Source organism: Balaenoptera ricei, chromosome 4 (assembly GCF_028023285.1).
Source record: "Balaenoptera ricei isolate mBalRic1 chromosome 4, mBalRic1.hap2, whole genome shotgun sequence".
Classification (NCBI taxonomy): domain Eukaryota; kingdom Metazoa; phylum Chordata; class Mammalia; order Artiodactyla; family Balaenopteridae; genus Balaenoptera; species Balaenoptera ricei.
In genome coordinates, this window is record NC_082642.1 from 101,876,002 (window position 1) to 101,896,677 (window position 20,676).

The following is a 20,676-nucleotide window of genomic DNA, read 5'->3' on the forward strand; positions in this document are numbered from 1 at the left end:
TTGATAATTGTTGAATCTGGGTGATGGGTACCTGGGGTTCATGATACTCTTCTTTCTGATTTTGTGTATTTGAGTTTTTAAATAATAATGAAACTTGCTTTTTCAATAGGATGACTAGAACAAGATCATCCCAAACCTTCTCAGTCCTGCACCAACTTCCAGGACGCCCGCCCCTCCGCCCCCCATTGCCCCCCATGTCACCTCAGTTAAGCCAAATAGCACTGTCCGGCAGGTTTCCACGAGCGCCCAGGTTCTGGTAACGGAGGGCAGTATACCTCTCTTCAACCTTTAAAGGCTCCCTAGTGTTGGGCCAAAGAGGCAGCCCCACCCCTGAAAGGGTACTGCTGGCCGCAGACAGAGGAGGCCCTGAGGAGCCTATCTCCTTGGTGCTCTGGCTTGGGAACCTGGACCCCGTTGGCTGCCCCCCATGCCCTCTGCTTCCTTTCTGGGTTCCCTGTCCTGGATGGGCCTTCCCCAGAACCCTGAGCATATCTCACCAATGACAGGTCCGCAACGTTGGCGGGCTTTTCCCTGATGGCAGAACCAACCAAGTGCACAGGCTTCAAGGTCCAAGTGAAAGACCATCACTTTTCTCTGGACCTCCATTTCTCTGCCTATAAAATTCCCAAACATACCTAAGTGACACAGCTCTTTAAATAGCCAAACCCTCCGAGAATATGGGCTCTTGGGAAGGACTTATAAATCAGCAGCTTATCTCAAAAGCCAAAGTAATAATAATCATGATGATAATAATGGTGACATCTAGCACCTCCCCTGAGCCAAGGGCTCTTCCAATGAGAGAAGGCAGATAACGCAGCTCAACGTGAAATGACCTCTTGCTTGGATTTGGGAAATATTCAGAATCTAAGTTATAAGTGTCTTGAGGGCAGCACGCATGGTGCTCAATAATCTGTTGGCTGATCAACTGAAAGGCCACTCTTTAATGGTTACAAACATGTCTTTGGGGCCACGTGGAAAATGCCTGAAGAGGCATGAACAGCACTGCTCTAGGCAAGGTTTATTGCTGGGTCTTTGGATAACCAGAAACAGCTCAGTGTGGAAGCTCAGTGACTGAAGGGAGGCTGGCTGCAGCGGGCATCATGATTTTCAGAGGGTGGGAGACAGGTCAGAACCCCCTGCCCGGGGAAGGGTAACACACCTCATTCTGGCTGAGGTTCAGAGAAACAAGGCCTTGCTGCCTGTCCCCCATCTAGGCCAAGGGCGTTAGCGCTGGCACTTTGGTTAGTGTCCTTGTGTAGGGAGAATGAGTTCTGCTGCCTAACACTCCATCACAACGGGGCAGGCTGGTCCTCTTCACCTCCTGACTTTTTTTTTAAGTTTTATAGTTTTTGCTCTTAAATTTAGATCCATGGCCCATTTTTAAATTTTATTTATTTATTTATTTATTTATTTATTTATTTATTTATTTTTGGCTGTGTTGGGTCTTCGTTTCTGTGCGAGGGCTTTCTCTAGCTGTGGCAAGCGGGGGCCACTCTTCATCGTGGTGCGCGGGCCTCTTCACTATCGCGGCCTCTCTTGTTGCGGAGCACAGGCTCCAGACGCGCAGGCTCAGTAGTTGTGGCTCACGGGCCTAGTGGCTCCGTGGCATGTGGGATCTTCCCAGACCAGGGCTCGAACCCGTGTCCCCTGCATTAGCAGGCAGATTCTCAACCACTGCACCACCAGGGAAGCCCCTACCTCCTGACTTTGAAAGCTGTAGAACTTAGTTGTTCAGGAGCCTCCCTGTTCCACGGCCATGGAGGCTTTTTCTAGAGAGGGGAGTCGGGCAGTGGTGGGTAAAATTGGGACCCTGCCCTGGTTTCCCACGGATTGTTCTGTAGAGAAAGTGCTAGAGAAAACCCAGACTGCCCTGGAGACTTCCTTCCACCAACATCGCTGGAGCTTCACACGTGTGGCAAGGCCACGCCGTGTTTCCCTGCACAACCTGCCCTAACAGGCGACCACGCCGCTGGGAGGTCCTGGCCTGGCCCCCAACTGGACAGAATGCCATTCCTCGTACTAAAGGGTTATTTTTTAACACATCACAAGATATTTATAAACTCAGCATTTCTGAGATTTTTTTCCCCCCAAAATCAGGGAAAAAAAGTCCCATCTAAATGCTTCGTCAGATCATGTATTTATCTTTTGGTTTAGCAAACGTGGCCCCTGCTCCTTGACACACACTGCTTGGCTGCACCTACGGAAGCCGGTCTGGGATTCTCCCACAGGACCTCCTGGGGGGACAGCATGTGAGGAGGTGACTCAGGGATGAAGGCTGGATTTGGCAGGGAACATGGGTCTCACCCTCCCACGTTCAGCAGTTCTCTATCCTCAGCCTCCGCAGGCAAACTGTGACAAGGGCCAAGGCCTCCCATGTGTTGACGGCCAATAATCAGTCACAGCCTTCCAGATGCTGGAGCGAGACGCAGGAAGACAAGAGGGTGCAGGGCACACCACCCTGATTCCATAATTAACGACAAAAGCAAGGACGGCTTGCCTGTAGACAGTACTTCTCTGAAGAGTTTATGGAGCATTAAACACTCCACTGCATGAGTGCTCACAGTCTTGGTGACACACCTGGGACAAGTACTATTAGTCTCCTCTTACACAGGGGACATGTAGGAAGAACCACTGGATGGCAGCCCGAGAGCTCGCGGCAAGTCCCTGAACAGGATACAGACGGGAGGGTGGGCTAGGCAGAGAGCAGACCAGAGGACGAGGTGGTAAGGACTGGGATCGCTGGCATGGAGTTTCTACCATCTGAGAGCTGACTTCCCAAGGAGGCCGTGTCTTCTTTCTCCTTCTCACTGAACTCTGAGGCACCTGCCTGGTGTCCTTGGAAGTGAGGAGGTGCCAGCTGGCCTCAGCTCTTCGCTTATTGCACACAGAAGCAACAGAAGCTGGGGTCTAAGTCTCAGTCCCTGCTCCCCAGGGCTGGAACCCTCTTCACCTAGTACACCCCTTTCCTCTCAGCCCTGGGACGTTTCAGCCTGCTTCAACCAGATGGCCCACGTGACCCCCATTCACACGCACTTCCCTTTCCTCTAACTGTGGTCCAGAGTTGGAGCCGGGTTGGAGGAGCTCCTCCTGCTCTAGTTATAAAATCCATCATTATCCCTCATCCCCCGAGAGCCTCACTGTTTAATGACTGGTGAGGGCACTGAATACTGGGGTTCCTGCCACCCCCACCACCCCCACCCCCCCCAAGGAATCCTCGTTTGTGAGGCTGACTGAAGAAAGAAGCACTTCTTGGCAGGGAAAACGTTCTCACTCTCTTTGCGTCTGATCAGTCTTCCTGCTTAATGACCACAAAACAAGCCCTGAAGCTCAGTGCCTCCCAGGGCTCAGCACAGACACCACTGGGGCTGAGACAGCAACTTCAGCGGCTGAGGGAGCTGTGGCCGCCGCCGGATGCGGCGTGAAGGAGCGCTGCCTGCCCTGTCTGCCTGGGTGGCTCACTTCCCCGCCGCTCGTCCAAAGCTCCGGAGCAAGTAAACCACACTAGCGAGGAGGAAGGCAAACGGCCCAGTGCTCCTCCTATCTCTCTACTTAAGAGTGCAACAGAAGGTCTGCACAGCCGATACTTCCAGATGCGGAACCAAAACACAGGCAGCAACTGACAGTTTACCAGCCTGGGCTGAACTCCAGTAGCACCAGCGCCAGGCGTGTCCAGTGGATGATGACACAGGGGGCAGCACTGCAGACCCGTGGGCTCTGGGCAGGTGGGTCTCAGCGCTGGCTGTGGGCTCCTCCGTTGTCAGCGCCTTGCACCCCAGCTGGCTGTATGGTGTGAGGGGGCGTGGCGTGGGGAAGGCCATGTTTAAAACTGGAGGAGGTTGCTAAGTGAAAGAAGCCAACCTGGAAAGACTGTATATACTGTATGATTCCAACTACATGACATTCTGGAAAAGACAAAATTGCAAAGACTGTAAAAAGAGCAGTGGTTGCCAGGGATTGGGAGAGGGAAGGAAGGAGGGCCCAATAGGTGGAGCACAGGGGATTTTTAGGCAGTGAAACTATTATTCTGTCTGATACTATAACAGTGGTGGATATGTATCATTACGCATTTGTCAAAACCACAGGCTGTATAATGCAAAAAATAAGTCGTAATGTAAACTATGGACTTTAATTAATAACGATGTGTCAACATTGACTCATCAGTTCTAACAAACGCATTACACCAACGTAAGATGTTAGTAATTCGGGAAATTGGTAGGGGTTGAGGGGTATGAGGTAACTCCCTGTAATTTTCACTTAATTTTTTTCTATAAACCTAAAACTGCTTTTTAAAAAAAGCCTATTAATTTCTTTCTAAGTTAAAAAAAACCTGGAGGAGCAGGTCTGGACTATTCCCCAGCTCCCTGAGATGCTGTAGACGTTGGGTCCGGGGATCTTGGTAGTGTAATATCTCAGGCACGTTTGTTGTCAGCACGAGACCTCTTGGGATATTTGCCCCTATTTTTACTCTTCCTTAGCTTCTAAATTTAGAACCAAGCTAGAAATGACTGAGATGCAATTTGAAGTCAGATCTATCCCCCTCTGGGCAGACATCCAAACCTCCTATTCCTTGTATTTCAGGCTGTCAACTCTCCAACCACAGAGGCAATTTCTGTCACCTGTGTGCCTACCATGGGGCCTGACTCCACCAGGCCCCCACAGGTGGGGAACTGAACTAGTCTCAAATTCATCCCGTGTTCCTCAGATGCAACAGAACTCCCATTCAACTGTGCAAACAGAAGGGAGCAGTACAGTGGATGGTCCAGGCACACTTAGGAAATTCCAGATGAACAACTAGACTATAAACTTTTGATGGAGTGAGGATGCCCTGGGCTTCTCTGCAGCTCCCAGCCTGGCCTAGCACAGTGCTGGACGCAAAGTCCACGCTCAGTAAGCTCCTCTTGAGTGACGCAGAAGGGCCAGAGAGGCACCCATTCTCACCCTCCCCTTACAGATGGAACAGTGGCACAGTGGCACATCCACGGACATTCCTGAAGTCAGTCACCTTGAGGAAGACAGAGGAGCTGAGCTACTTCCACTGCGGCCTAGCACACTGCTTTCCAGCGTTTCTAAAACAGACACCCTAATAGTACTAGAATTCCCTACCCCTCTCTCCCACATTCCCCCCATATACATATATACATATACCCAGAATGCATTTTTCTTATATAAATCCTTAGGTAATTATTTCATTCTGTTTGAAACTCTTATTATACTCATCTTGAGATTCAGGAAAGACCTGTAGACTAGTAAAAAGAAAAACTGAGTACCAATTATATCCCAGAGTCTACTCCAGGCACTGGGGAGGTGGTGAGAAGCAAAATGAAGTCCCTGATCCCGTGGATCTTTCCTTCTAGAGGATAAGCAGGCAATAAGGAGATGAACAAGTAGAGACACGTCAGGAGGTGTAACGTTGAGAAGGAACAGATTAGGTTGAAGGAAGAGAGAATGATGGTGGGAGTGTGATTTAATAAAGGGCAGTCCAGTGAGGGTGCCACGAAGCAGACACCTGAATGAAGTGAGGGAGGGGCTGTGCAGCTATCGGGGAAGCACCTTCCAGGCAGCGGGCAAAGCCCCGGAAGAGACGCTGTTCTGCTTCGGCGGAGGAGCAGCAAGGGGGCCACTGAGGCCTGTGCAGCGAATAGGGGAGGTGAGGGCACTGACAGTGTGTGGCATTTTCTCTGCATGAAAGCAAACCATGGACAGTTTTGAGCAGAGAACTGACCTCGCCTGGCTCCTCTTTTGGAAGCTGACACTGACTTCTCCATGAAGAACAGACTGTGGGCAGGGAGGTCAGGGTTGGGTGGAGGCAGGGAGAACACTTAGGAAGCTACTGCAATAGACCAGGTAAGAAATGTCGCTGGAAGACAAGGATGGTGAGAAGTTGCAGGATTCTGAATACATCTTAAAAATAAAGCCAACATCATTTGCCAACTTCAAGTGGAGTATGAGAGAAAGAACAGAGTCCAAGGTGACTCTCAGGTTGGGGGCCTAACCAGTAGAATGGAATATGCTGAATCAGGGAAGAAGCAGAGGAGAAGGCTGGGTGGGAGCTGTCTTCTCAGTGACCAGGCCTAAAGATTGGTACCTACAGGGGCACCTGGGGCACAACCTTGCCCCACTGTGGGTTCCTCTCTTTCCCCATCTTCTCATTCCCTCATCTCTATAGAGCCTTGAGCCAGTGGGGGGTTCCATCAGTGCAGCCTTCCACCTACTCATCTTTCCAGCTGCCCAATCCATCGATAACTCTCCTTCCAGTCTGTTTTTCTTTCCTTTCCTTTCCTATTAACGGCCACCTTCTCCTGAATGTTCACAATGCATTTTGTGCGCTTTATATGCAGTATCTTGCTTTCTCTTTGCAACAACTTTAAGACACTAGGGTTTCAGAGTGGAGGTGACTAGCCCAGGGTCATATGCCTACCACCTGGCAAAGCTATGTTCAAATCCAGGCCTGTCTGGTTCCAAAGCCTGCCCTTCACCAGGATGCCTCACTATCTCCAACCTGGAAGTGGCCCCAGAAACATGGCTCCCTCCTGCAACAACCGTCTTTCTCCAGCACTTCCCCCTTTTTCTAATAAGATTCACTCCAAACCTCTGCTCTATCAGATGGGGTCACCCCAACTCTCCTCAGACTCCTCTGTTCCTTCCTCTCTCAGGAAGAGTGCGAACCAGGATCCTCTTGCCACGAGAGCTTTTCTTCTCTCAAGTCCTGCCAGACCCTGAGGCCTTCACTGTCTCTTCCCACAAGAGAGGGAAAAGCAGCTTCTCTGGCAACAGGACCTAACTGCCTTCAGTTCCGGCCTCTGCTCTTAGAAGACAAACACAACCACAGAAGCAGATGCAGCCCTTGTGCCCAGACTCTGACCTCTGGCCAGTTCCCTCAAATGTCTTATCTCCCAACTCATCTTGGGTGAGCACAGATGCCAGAGGCTTTTGAGGTGAGCGGAACCTTCTGCATCAAAAGTGTTCCCTTGTGCCGTTTCTCTGCATCCTCATAGTGCCCTGAGAAGGCAGCTTGCGAGGATGGGGGGAGAGAGGCTCAGAGAGTTCCCATGATTTCCTCTGGGTTACCCAACTAGCTGGCCACATAATTATATCTTAAACCCAGGTATCCTGTACCCCACACCCCCCGACACACACACGCAAAGCCAGAACATCCTGGCTTCAGGTTTTCCACGTTTGTTAAAGAAAAACAAGGAACTGAGGGCAACTACATGCTCATGGCAGCCAAATCTCCCCACTCTCTGAAGCCAGCTGGGAGAGTCGGTTTTGCTCTGCAGGTAACGGCCTGTAGCATTCTTTCTGCTGGCTGCCCTGTATTTGCCTGGAAGGTACCATCTCCTGTCAGTTACCTGTCTGTCAAAGTTGCTACTTCCTTCCCCAGGGTATTTTTCTGCACAAGCTGCCACTTCTCCTAACCAGAAAAAGTACCTGCTGGGCAGAACACCTTCTCCCCCCTCACCCTGCCGAGGCTCAGAGGACCTTGATCAGACTTGCAGAGACCCAAGGCGCATATGGATTCAGCTGGCACCTGTAGTGGAAGCAGAGACTCAGACAGCCAGTTCAGATGATGTCCCAGGGGGAGCAAAAGCCAGGAGACACGTTCCAAGAGGAGACCCAAGACAGAGGCAGCTTTCAGCACTGCCCACGAAGTCAGACATCAGCTGGGCCTCAGGACCCGGCTTCCCTCAGGCTGCTGCTGTGGAACCAGTCAAAACCTTCCGGTTGTGGCCCCAGTTTTCAATTCACGTCTCTTAAAGCAAGTCTCATAAAGGCCGCCACCTGCCCCTTGCACTCTGTTAGTTGCAAAAGAAACAGTTCTCCCAAGCTAAGGGGGCTCTACTTAGAGAGACTGAGAGGAGAGATTGTCTGGATACTTTTTTTTTCTCAAAGCCCAAGTTTTGGAGTCAGCAGCCCTGCCATGAAATCTTGGCTCTGCCACTTACCAGCTGTGAGACCAGAACAAGTCCCTATGATTATTTAGGCTTCAGCTCTCTTACCTGCCGAATAGGATCATGCTGCCCATCTTCACAGGACTGCTGGGGGGTTGCAGGGACAGTGCTCACAGGGCTTAGCACAGGGTCTGGCACACAGTAGGTCTCGCTAAATGGCAGCTCTCGTTCTCCCCGTCATCAGAAGGACGACGGAGGCAGGTGGGGCTGCCTCTTTGGCACTGGGATCTGCTGGTCTCGGCCTTCTCGGCCTGCCCTTCGGGTCCACAGCTGACTCCCTGAGAGGGTAAGGGAATGAAGGGCGCGGGAATGCCCGTGACGGAGGGCACCTGCTGCTCATGTGTGCTCACCCTCTTGAGGGAGAATCACCACATACATGTAAGGCTTGGTTTGTAAAATCAGGGGAACAAAAATGAACTCCATCACAATACTGCTTTCAGCAACCTGTTCTGTCCTTTTCACGCACACTCGGGACCTTTGTGGTGTTTCAGTGACGGGGTTGGTTGCCAACCTTCCTGTTCCCCTTTGGTGAGGAGAGCTGAGCTCCCCACCCCTCCCATTGTTGAAGACCACCCAGTGAAATGCGCTGGCAAGCTGCCACCGTGCAGGCAGGCGAAAGCCGGGCCTGACGACCCAGCCTCCATCTCTGCAACAGAAGGCTAGAGAACGACAGGCACCTGACTGCGGGCCTTTCACCTGGAGCCGACGCGGCCTTCACGATGGCCAGACCCCCAGCGCTGTCCAGAAGGGGCTGCAGGTGATTGTTTGGAAGGCCTGTACATTGCAAGAGCCATTAGACTCTAACCCTTGGCTATAACACAGCAGATTTTTATGTAACTTGTTCACTACAAAACATCCATTCATAATGACACAAGTAAACAGCCGTGAATTTCCATCACTTTATGTGGTCTCACTTGCAAAAGTGGGTACTGTGCTGACTGCATGATGAAATCCCCTCACATGGGTGCAAGTACGTAAAAAAGGACAAGGTACCGTAAACACCTCTGTGGGATGACAGTCATCAGGCAGAAAAGCAGACAGCCAAGTCAGGAGGGGGCGGCGGGGGGAGATGCTTTGTGAAGCAATTAAGAGCAGCCTCTGCTTTCACAGAAAAGTAAGAAATCCAGAACCCCCCCAATTTTCCTCTCCAATTAACTGTGACCCATACCTAATAAACCTGCTGGGACTGCAACGTTAGGTAAGTTCAGACTAGTAAAGGCACTTGGCTGGGACTATTCTGGAAAAATATTGGCAGGCCGGGAGAGGTGCGGAGTGCTCTCTTCAAGAGTCCAATTCCAGCCCAGCCTCCAAGGCCAACCAGTTCTACACTCCCTTCTCCTCTTACCTGTAGCTCCCATCCTGTGTGACAGCCACCTCTTAGCAGCCAAGGAGGTTCCTGGGCAACTGGAGAGCCCAACAACTTTTATTTGCCCCTAAAATAAACGTCTTCTCACTTGTTACTCTGGGAATAATTTCAGAACCAAGCAAACCTACCCCAGACAGCAGAACAAAGGGCAAACGGAATTTAAAAGTGAAAAGCTGAATTCAGGCATGTGTTTCTAGCATTCTCAGCTAAAATCTGACCTGGCTGAGAAAGAAAAGAAGATCACAAATTTCTCCTTTTTCCCCTGAAAGCTACTCAGTAACCGCTTTTAGAAACTTGTCGAAGACTCGCATTTCTGAGTTTCTGTATTTAATGCAGAGATTCCAGTTTTTAACTTTACTAAAATTTAAAAAAAACACTCTGAACTTGAAATCTCCTGTCTTAAGAATACTTCAGTCTATTATCCGCTGAGGAAAAGTAAGTTTGCAGGGAGAAAATAATGAACAACATACGGGCAGAGGTAAAAGAACGTTTCAGTCCTGCCAGCCCCATCTCTGCCTCTAGGACTTAGCCTGAGAGGCTCTCAGGCTCTCCTCCTTCCAGGAGCCTTTCTTCATGACCCAGTCCAAGCACTTTCACACTGCAGTTTGCATTGCCGTGCCCTGCATGTCCCTTCCCCTCAGTCATGGAATTCTGGAAGGCGTGGGCTCTGGTATCGATATTGAGCACACAGCGAGCGCTGAATAAAAGCTTGTTGAAAGGATGAAGGCTCCAACCTACACGAGTCATCACCCTCATCTTGTCCAATGCTGTCCAAACTCATTTTGGAGAAGAAAAAACATTTCTTTTCCATATTTTCTGTTGCTCAGCTCCTTTTGGATGATTTTTTATTCAACCCATAATATGTACTTTCCTGTTACTAACTAGGAGAACTAGTTGAGACTTTCCTCAACGTTTTCTCTGGCAACCAAGTTAAGTTGACTGTGTATCATTGGCTCTGATCTTTCTCCTACGATTTCCTCTTACTGCCCAATAACCCTGTCCCAAACATCAAAGGCCTTCTTTGAAGATAAGGCCAAATTCACCATTAGGAAAAGAGAAACTATTTCCTAACTTTATTTCAGAAGATGGTATGACACGGAATCCCTCTGGGTTTTGTGAGATAAACACCGCCCAGTACATCAGATGAGAAGGCATTTGCTGTAATACCATTGGTAGACACATAAACACAGGACTTTCCTCATCCAAACCTAAGCAGGACTTTTCCACAGCAGTCTTGGGCTCCAAATCCACAGTAAATGGTTTATAACCAACATGTTGAACAGAATTTGCCACAGGGAAAGGGGGGTGACATGGTCACGCCAGGGGAAAGAGGCCACCACAGGCTCTGACTATAACAGTATCCGAGCTGAACTAGAACCAGCTTGTCTAGTTCAGATTCCACTCAAAAATGGACCCTTCCAATACTGAAGGACGGGAAACACTCTTATCTTCAAGTGGAAACATAAAACATGAAAATATGACTGACCCAATAGGCTAGAGATATTAGACTATGGGCAGAAAACCTCATCTGCTTCTTCTACTTCATTGCTGATACCCTCAGATGGTGTGAATGTTGACAAGACTTCATGGGTCATGGGTTGCAGGAAGCTTGTTCTGGGCCTGAGGAAAAAGAAAGTGTCTCAAACAAAATAAATAAACACTTTGAAAGTATTTGCTTTTTATAAGGTGCATTGCTATAAACCAGAGTAATTCCTTATTAGTCCATTTTACAAATAAGAAAACAGAGAAAAAGCAGTTTTTCTAAACCATAGGCTTCCTTAAATCTCCAGTTACCTGGCCCCTTGCTAGAAATGAACTGAAAAATAGATGAAGGACAATGATTACATTGAAAACAGTCTGTTGCTCTTACAAAACCATTACCTTTGCATCCAGTGGTCCATTTTCACCAATATTCACCAAATATCTGTTAAGAACACATTATCAGCAGCCCTCATATGAAGTAAAGTGGGTTAACAGGGAAGGGGCTGGGGCTGGTAAGGCAGCACAAGGAGTGAATCCCCTCCAAAATCAAGGGTCGGCTAATAGATGGGTCCAGCTGGAGCAGAAGGGTCCTATCAAGGTAATACTATCATGAGATGAGACAGAGCCACATGTGAGAGGGCTAAGAAATTTAGATTGTAAGCTTAGACTGGGTGATGACTTTATGGGACTGATGGACGATGGGTGTTGGCGGGGGGTGAGGGTAGGGGGGTGATGGGTAGACAGTGGGGAGTCCAGCCATGTGTCAGCAATTGTCAAAGGCATGAAGAAGCATGGTGGTGGCAGAAATGGAAAAGATGGTAGGATGGCGGAATAATAAAAGGAAGGGCAGGAGAGACTGGGCAAGCTTGGGGAAGGAGCTAACTCAGTGGTAATGGAGATTTAGTGATGGATTAGCTCAGTGGATTGAGTCAGTGTGAATGGAGTCCACAGGCAGAGCCAGGGGTCCAACCCAAGTTTCCTAATCCTCAGGGCAGTGTCACTTGAGGTGGATCCTTTAAGTCTTACTCCCTGATCCCACCACCCCTTCTTTACCCATTTCCAACCCTGAGGGCTCCAAGGAGGCAAGAGCCCTATTTAGGAAGGCTTTTTGTAAACATGGATTTCTAGATTAAAAACAAACACCCTCTTCCATCCCACCCTCCAGCCCCAATAAAAACAAACACCCTCTTCCATCCCACCCTCCAGCCCCAAATCTTTGATTCAGCCTCATAAATGATAAAAATATTACATGTAAAGGCTCCATGTGGCAGCACTCTCAGCATTTAGGCTGTTCCCAGCAAGAGCAAAGTGGTTGGATATACCTGCTCCGTATGAGTCTTTGGTCAAAAGTGTAGAGCTGCTTCAGGGCTGTCTGACTACAGGAGTCTTTACTTTTATCGGAGCTATATGAAAAGTATGTATGCACATGGATGAATAAAAACAGTTATAGTGTGGGTATGTGGTATAATGTATACCACATAATGTATACATTATGTATACCAGTATACCAGTATACTGGTATGTATACCAGTATAATGTGGGTAACTTTAAAACACATTTTTTTTTTATTATTACTAGATGCTTGTGCAAAAAATAAAAATTAGGAGGGGAGGGTCGTTTGGAGAACCATCCTTTGACTAAGAAAGCTTATTTTCTTGGGACAAAAAAGCTCCCAGTCTGGGGTCTGGTGTGCTATAAACTTTTGCTGAATTGAAGTATGGAGATGACAATAAGTTCCATGTGTTAAAGTAAATACACTTTAAAAAATGTAACAAATCACTTTCTTTTCTCTCCCTCCCCAATTTCCATCCCCCCTCCTCCTTATTTTGACAGATAGCAAGAAGGCTTGGAGTTTGGATGAAAGAAAGCAAACTCCCAATGTACAATATCTTCTGGTGCCAGGTTAATACTCTCTTACTCAGAGTACAGAAAGTACTGGAAGCAATTATCTGGTGCACTTGGGTCCTCTTCAGCTTCTATCCGCTTGTTTAAAAGACACAGAAAGGGGCTCCCCTGATGGCGCAGTGGTTGAGAATCTGCCTGCCAATGCAGGGGACACGGGTTCGAGCCCTGGTCTGGGAAGATCCCACATGCCGCGGAGCAACTAAGCCCGTGAGCCACAATTGCTGAGCCTGCGCGTCTGGAGCTCCGCAACAAGAGAGGCCGTGATAGTGAGAGGCCCGCGCACCGCGATGAAGAGTGGCCCCCACTTGCCGCAACTAGAGAAAGCCCAGAAACGAAGACCCAACACAGCCATAAATAAATAAATAAATAAATAAATAAATAAATAAATAAATAAATAAATAAATAAATAAATAAATAAAGACACAGAAAGGAAAACCCTTATTCATTAACCATACTGGTGACTTTGTCGAAATCTGAACTCAGAACCCTAGGGTCCCATGGAATATTGTGACCACCAGCTTCACTTCTCACCATCCTTGCTTATACCCTGGGGATCCCTGGGGAAGTCAACTGAATTATCTCATGAGTAAAATCTCCTACTCCTTCTTAGGGTATGGAAACCACAGATAAGTTGCTGAAGAGAGCTAGGAGCCCAAACATTTGAAAGAGCATTTCAAAGAAAGGAAAATCTCTGGACCCATTTGGAGGATGTAAAGGAACAAAAATCACCCTCTTATTCAAGTTGGCCAACTAATCACAGCTAAGCAGGGTTCCCTCTATCCCACCCCCCACCCCCCCATCCCAACTGTGGTCAAGGAACCAACTATCCTGGACTCTATCAACTTCCTCTCCTCAGTAAAGCCAATGCTGTGGCTTGGGCAATTTCTCCTGAGAAGCTGTTTCTTGCAGTGTTCCTCTTCTGAGATCTCTTGACAGAGGATGAATGAGACAGTGTCTGACATCTCAATCCTCAGATTTCATAGGTGTAGACAGCCTCCGGCCTCCTGAAGCGCCAAACTTTAAGCAATAGTTGCGGGCAGGCAATGTCAGCAAAGCGGCAACTCTTACTTCTTTCATTTTCCATACACTCGCTCCAAAAACTCATCCTGCAGGAAAATCATAACTCCACTTCTGTTTTCACCCTGCCTCTGTCCCACTGACCCCAAGGTGCTTCAAGATTACCATGGGAACCTTCTGGATTTCAATTATGAAACCATTAAAAAGTACCAATTATAAGACCTCAGAAATGTTCCTGGGAAACCTGTTATACCTCAAAATGGCCAAACTCTTGCCTCAGATTCACTTTAAGTTCAGAAAACAGGTTGGACAGATGTATGGGGGCATCAGTCCCCACCTTAGTCCAAGGAGACTGTTTAAATACTGTCATGCTGCCCTTGAGAAAAGGGAGATTGATTTATTGATTGTAACCAAAGGGATGAAAAACCATCGCAGGGCTAGGCTGCCTGCTTAGGGCCCAGTTGTGGAATAAATCAGAAATGTTTGTGCGTTCAAGAATTTTGAAAATTTCATTCATTCAATGGCCAGTGTTTGCAAAGTTCTGGGTAACAAAGATCTAGGTGACAAATGTAAGCTGGGTACAAGGCACTTGGAGGTGGCACAAGGGCCTGAAACCAAAACATACTTTTCACTCAGTCCATTCAAAGAGGCAACTCTGGGTCAAAAACTTATGCAAACCCATTTGAACTTGCTGAGAAGGGACGGGGGAGAGGCAGAACACCCCACCACGCCCAGAAAGTGCCTGTTTAGGATCGTTGGTGTGTGGTTTGGGTATTCTTAGCTCTACTGCCACATCTCTGGAGGCACACAACAACCTTTCAAGTAACCCTGCCACTGCAACCCCATCCCCAAAACAAAACTAAGCAAACAAATCCCTAGGGCTCCTTAAACTCCACCAGGTCTGCCTGCACCTCCAGCCCTCAAAATTCTCCTACCATCTGGAAGGTCAAACTAACACTGGGCACCCTGAAAGTTAAGCAGAGCCTTCAAAAATCCAGCAGAAAATTCTTCCTGGGTTCCTTGCCCTTCTCCACAGCCCCTTCCCACTTGTTCCAAAGGATCATTTCCCAACCTCTCACAGTTACACCAACAAAAACCCCCAAGAGAACAACCCCAGGAGGACGTTGTGCCCGCGAACACACACACACTTCCTCCCGACGCTGCCCCAAACCCACAGACACCTCTGGACACCCTCACTTCAGCCTCGGCCCTTCCACCCCTCTAGCGGGGGATGCTTTTCTGGGACTGTTTTGCTCCCGGTCCGTTCGGTCCCTCATTTCGGTTTAGTATATATTTTTTTTAATTTTTAAAATTTATTTATTATTATTATTTTTAAACGCCGAGACGGTAAACCCTCACCCCCTAAGAGGCCAAATGGGTGTGCGGTGGTGCTGTGTATTTGCCGACCCCATGTGGGTTTCTCCCCAGAGCCCCGCGCTGGGAGCCGGAGACCGGTGTCAACCTCCGGGGAAGTTTGGGAGGCTGTCCGGGCCCTTCTTCCACCGGGAAGCTTCCGGGAACGACCGTCCAGACCGCACCCGCACGGAACGAGATGCGGCGCCCCCGGGCCCGGAGGCGGCAACCCGGCACCCCGCCGCCCGCCTCGGCCGCAGCCCCCCGCCGGAGCCCGCGGGCCGAGCGCTGGGACCCGCTCCCGCCGCCGGCGCGTCCCCACCAGCCACCCGCCGGCGCTTCCTCGGTATCGCCCGGCCTGCGGCCGCCTCCCGCCCCCTCCCCTCCCCAAACCAACAAATAAACACAACTTTTTATGAAAAGAAAACAAACTTCAGCGACGTGACTCACCTCTGGTGCAGCCGGCTCCTGGGAAGGGTGAGCCGGGGCCCGGGGGCGCGGTGGGCGCGGAGAGAGCCACACAGCCCGGTGCCGCACGGACACACAACCCGCACAGTGACACCCAGGGACACACAAAACGGGAGAGCGGCGGCCGCGGGAGCAACAAAGGAGCCCCGGACCGAGAAGCTGCGGGCCGGGGAGGGAGGGCGCGTGCGGGCGCGTGCGGCTGCGGCGGGCGTGAGTGTGAGTGTGTGTGCGCGTGTGTGTAAGTGTGAGTGTGCGTGTGCGCTCGCGGCGGCTGACACCGGCGGGCCGGGGCTCAGGGTCCCTGCGGCAGGAAGCGGGGGCCGCGGCGGCAGCAGCGGGAGGACAAGGCAGGGGACGCCGCGCCCTGCGCACCCGGTCCCTCCATATGGAAGAAGCTTTTTTGGATGACTGAACTCTCAAACAATTCCTTCTTTTGCTTCTGCCTAGGAGCCTCCCATTACCGCGCGAGGAGGAGGAGGGGGAGGGGGGGAGAGGAGGCGGGGAGGAGGGGGAGGAGCAAAGTGGAGCAAAGAAAGTCTTGGAAAGGAAGCTGGAAAAAAAAAAAAAAAAACCAGTCCCCCCAAACTCAGTTTTTCTCCTAATACCCATTTTTCTTTCTGTTGCGCCTGAGTCCCGTGCTCTCCCCCAACTTCACTTTCTTTCCGGTACCAAAAGCAAAGTCCTCCGCCTTTCTCCCACACCCACGGGCTCCCCGGAACCCCCATTTCTCTTTAGCTTCACCTCAGACCCTTGCTCTCCTATGCTATCCTTCCCTTCTCTTGCCCAGTCTCTTCTCCCCAAGTCTTTTTCTGACACCGCCCCCCCTTCTTAATGGTCTCCTTCATTCTGCAAACAAATGATTGGATAAATCATTAAAAGTAAACTCTGTTGTTAAACGCGCCCCTACCCCCCGCCAAAATGGGGCAGCGGCTGTCGAGAAATTTATAAGGAAACCACAGCCCCAGTGCTACCTCCCCCGCGACCCACCCGGTGGGTCGGGGAAGGGAGGGTTCGCCGCGTCCTCCTCCGTTGACAGCGCCCTGCCCTGACCTCCATTCATCATCCCAGGATGGAAGAGCGAGGAAAAGGATGGGGGGGTGGGGGGAGGCGAGGTGGGGGTAGCGGCCACAGAGAAAAGTTAGTTACGTCCTTGTGCGCGTGTGCGTGTTAAGCCCTCCCTTTAGTGTTGGGCAGAAAAGCATTCAGAGTAGCGGTTCTCAAACTTGAGCTGCATCAGAACCCCCTGCAGGCTTCTTGAAACACAGGCTGCTGAGCCCCACGCGCAGAGTTTCGGCTTCGGTAGGGTCTGAGGTAGGGCCGAGAATTTGCATTTTTAGTAAGTTCTCAGGTGGTGCTGATGCTGTGTGACCAGGGCCACGTTTTAAAAACTACTTTTCCACGGTACTGAGAAGTCAAGCACGTACGGAGTTGGTGGCAAATGGGTCTCCTTCTTAATCTGTAAGCGATGAGACACAGTGACGGGTCACCCAGTCCACACCCTTCTATTGAGGCTGAGGAGACCGAGACCCAGAAGGGTGAAGGCAGGGGTTCGCTGGAGTTTGTGCCAAAGTGGGAAGGAACCGTTCTGAAAGCTGACGGGCAGGCGGGGAGTGGGGAGAAGGAAGGTGCTGCCTCCTTTATGGCAGGAGAGCCGCCCTGGGAGGCAGCAAGCTACCGTGTGGCTCTGAGAAGGTCACCTGACCTTTTGGGGCCTCAACTTTGTTTTCTTCAGTTTCTCATCAGTAAAAATGCATACTTTACACCAAGTATATGATTTTAATTGAACCTGAATCCAAAGATGTTTAAAAGGGCAACACAAACATCTCTTAATCAGTATGTTGTACTATTTTTTTCTCATGCTTTTGGAAATCCAGGCATGAGCCAGTTTCTTTATTGATGTATCTGGAACGTTCAGCTCCACGTGCCTGGATTCTTGGGTCTGTCCCCAGGGGAAAGTGGATAAAGGGGGCGATCCATCTTCAACAAGGTGAAAAAGACTGTAAACTCCTTCTTTGAACTATGCACTTGTATTCTTTCCGCTCCTTTCTTCTCCAGTTCCCTCCCTCCTCACTTTCCTCCTCTTAATCTCCAACATTCTCCCCCTAACATTCTCCAAGGCCTATTTTTCTCTCCACTCGATGCCCGTATCAGCTTCCACCTTCTTACTGTCCTCCTCTAGGGCACAACTCAGGAGTACAGGCCTGGGGCCCATCCTGGGTACAGAACTCTTAATTTCCCAAGGGAATGGCCCAGCAGCCTTCCACTGCAGTGAAAACACTCCCTCTCCCCAGAGCCCCAGCAGAGTATTGACCTGCCTGTTTTTCAAAGATGACTCCGAGTACCACTCTCACTGATAATGTGGGATACCAATGAGGAAACTATGCATGAAACTCTCATATTGATTCTTCTATATTCTTTTATATACTATTCATTGATCAACATCTCAAAGATGTCTCTTACCCCTTCCCATTGTCTTCTTCCAAAGACTTTCTCCTAGGACTCTTGATTCCCTCCATTCTGGCCTTTGGGTGTCCCCTGAACCCTGAGTCAACCAGTCAGAGCACAACAGAAAACAAAGCAGGTTGAAGTCCTTACCAACATTATTTGGCCAGGAGAAAGACCCCATGGCCTGTACTTCCCTCCATCCCAGGCTGCTCGTGTGGCTGCTCATCTTTCCCACAGAGTTCAGACAGAATGCAGATCACAGCCGAACTGAGAGGGCTTAATTCTGCCGCAGCACCAAGCACACTGTTGGCAACTCACATGTGTTTATTGTTTTTATGGCTCTTTGTGTTAACATAATTGTGTTTATTATTATTACCCCTGTAAGAACATTGTATCTCTGAACTCTCTCCCTTTGCCTGGAGCAAGTTCCTTGCCTAATTCTCCCTTCCCCCCTTTATTAGTTTTCCTATCCCTGCCCGACTCTAACCGCCCAGCCATCTCAGAACAGAGTGTGGGCTTGTGATCAGATGCTCTCTGCTACTCTCCACTTTGTTCATGGTGATTCCCTCTGGCGTTTTGCTTCCTTGGGGGCTATCCGGGCCTCTATCAAGAAAGAAGCATTTAGTATGGAAGTGATCGTCACATTTATTATGTTGGGGGTGGGTAGGCAGGGATATAAGTTGCATATCACTAAACTGTGCAGAGTGAACTGGAAGGAATCACAGTGAGTGGCTTGAAGAGAGGGTGCTCCCTCCTTAGTGTGTTGTAGACACTCCATTTGTATCATACAGACAGGGAGCACCTTGGTGGTGAAGTATATCTGGAAAGAACTGTGCTGAGAAAATTACTAACACGTAGGCAAAGAGAAATAGGGACTTGATAATCTCCCCTCTGTTTTAATATAAATCTGTTTTCCTCATTATAAAATATGTTCATTGAAGAAAATTTAAAAAATACGGAAAAGCACAAAGAAGGGGGAAATTACCTTAATCCCACTACCCACGGGTAACAATGTTAACAGAGTGTTTTTTCTAGTCATTCTTCTCGTTTTTGTTTCTCATCATACAAATCCATAGTTCATCTTCACTGAGTATATGATTTTAATTGATCAGAACTGGAAGATGTTTAAAAGGGCAGCATAAATGGATACCTTTATTCAATATTTTGTATTTTTTTCTTATGCATTTGGTAACTTAGGGCTCAGTTTCTTCACTGATTCATCTGGTACTTTCATATTTTGTAAAATTGTGTTCACTGTATACACAAGTTGTGATCCTACTTTTTAAATTTAACATTGAAATGTGATTATTTTCCCCATGTCATTAAATCTTCTCCAAAGTTCAACTTAAACAGCTGTATGCTATTCAGAGAGGTTGTTATTTATTCAACCATTCTCCTATTGTCATGTATTTAGATTATTTCTATTTTTATTATGATCATGCATCACAGTTGACTAAACATCTTGTCATAAATCTTTATTTATAATTCTGATTATTTCCTAAAGGTGAATTCCTATGAGTAGAAGTTTTGGATCAACGGACAGAACGTTTTAAGGGCTTTTGGCTGCTGTTGCAAAACTGTCCTGTCGTGGCTCCAATATATATTTTCATCTCTCAGATCTCCACAACAATGAGATCATCAAATACAAGGCTCCAAGTGGAGACTTGATTGAATTGTCCAGTTTGGATGACTACACAGATAAAGAAAACAACTGCCTAATATTCACTACAGTGGAGACAATGCTCAAGTGGGAAGGGTGGAACAGTAATTTCTTACTGTGTGAGCTCAGTTATATTTATGATCTTATTGAACTTTCCCAACAACCCCCTGAGAAATAAACTAACATTTATTGAGAACTTACTGCTCACAGCCTCTGTGCTGGATTCTGTGTGTACCTGTGATCTCAAATCCCCACAGCAACCCTTTCCCGTAGGGTTCATTATCTCCATTTTGCAGATATGGAAACTCAAGTAACTTGCCTAAGATCCCTAGCAACTAAGTGGTGGTACTAATTCTGAAACCTGGGGTTTTTCAAGTGCAACCTATGGTTTCCCTGCAACTGTTTCATGAGTTACAGGCTTCTTAGTGGAGTAAGAAAGGCATATTAAGAAGATGCTTGAATTTTGTCAGGCCATTAAGGAATCTTTTGTGGGCTTCCAAATGACTGTTTTTTTAATAGGACATCCAAATACATTCAAAGCGCTAAGGTGACTTACTAACTGTAATTAATAGAAGAGTCCAAGGATTGTATACCTTAAGAGAATGCTGTTCTGATGTATGAGTTAAGATATCTAGATTGAAGACTAGACATTAAAATTCACAGTACTAACAATAATAAGTAAACTGGCTTTCGTACACATTCTTATTCCCAAAGCTAATGTTCGCATAAAGACTTTTTATCTTGATCAGAGGTGCTAGAAATAAAATATTTGTGTGTCCAACTTCCTAGTTTCAAATTCTAGCTGTTGAATGTACACTTTTTATTTATTAAAGCAATATCTGAAAACATTTTCAAAATAAATGCAAAACTTAATTCATTAATTTATTATTAGGAAAATTAGGGAATTCCCTGGTGGTCCAGAGGTTAGGACTCTGCGCTTCCACCGCAGGAGGCATGGGTTCGATCCCTGATTGGGGAACTAAGATCCCACGAGGCACATGGCACAGCCAAAAAGAAAAAAAATAAAAAGG

General features: G+C 48.3%; 1 protein-coding gene across 16 annotated transcripts in view; it reads right to left on the reverse strand.

The window, feature by feature from the left end:
* Positions 1 to 20,676, reverse strand: part of BOC (BOC cell adhesion associated, oncogene regulated) — a 265,756-nt gene that overhangs the window by 63,305 nt on the left and 181,775 nt on the right. For 10 of the 16 annotated variants that reach the window (XM_059921145.1, XM_059921144.1, XM_059921141.1 and 7 more), the window contains one exon: positions 10,802 to 10,935. The exons of 3 other annotated variants lie outside the window; for them this stretch is intronic. The gene's annotated coding sequence lies outside the window, so the exon portion shown is untranslated. Of the gene's footprint in view, positions 1 to 10,801; positions 10,936 to 15,522; positions 16,091 to 16,527; positions 16,568 to 20,676 lie in introns of those variants that run through there. 3 more of the 16 variants (XM_059921149.1, XM_059921150.1, XM_059921148.1) reach the window with 2 other exon arrangements.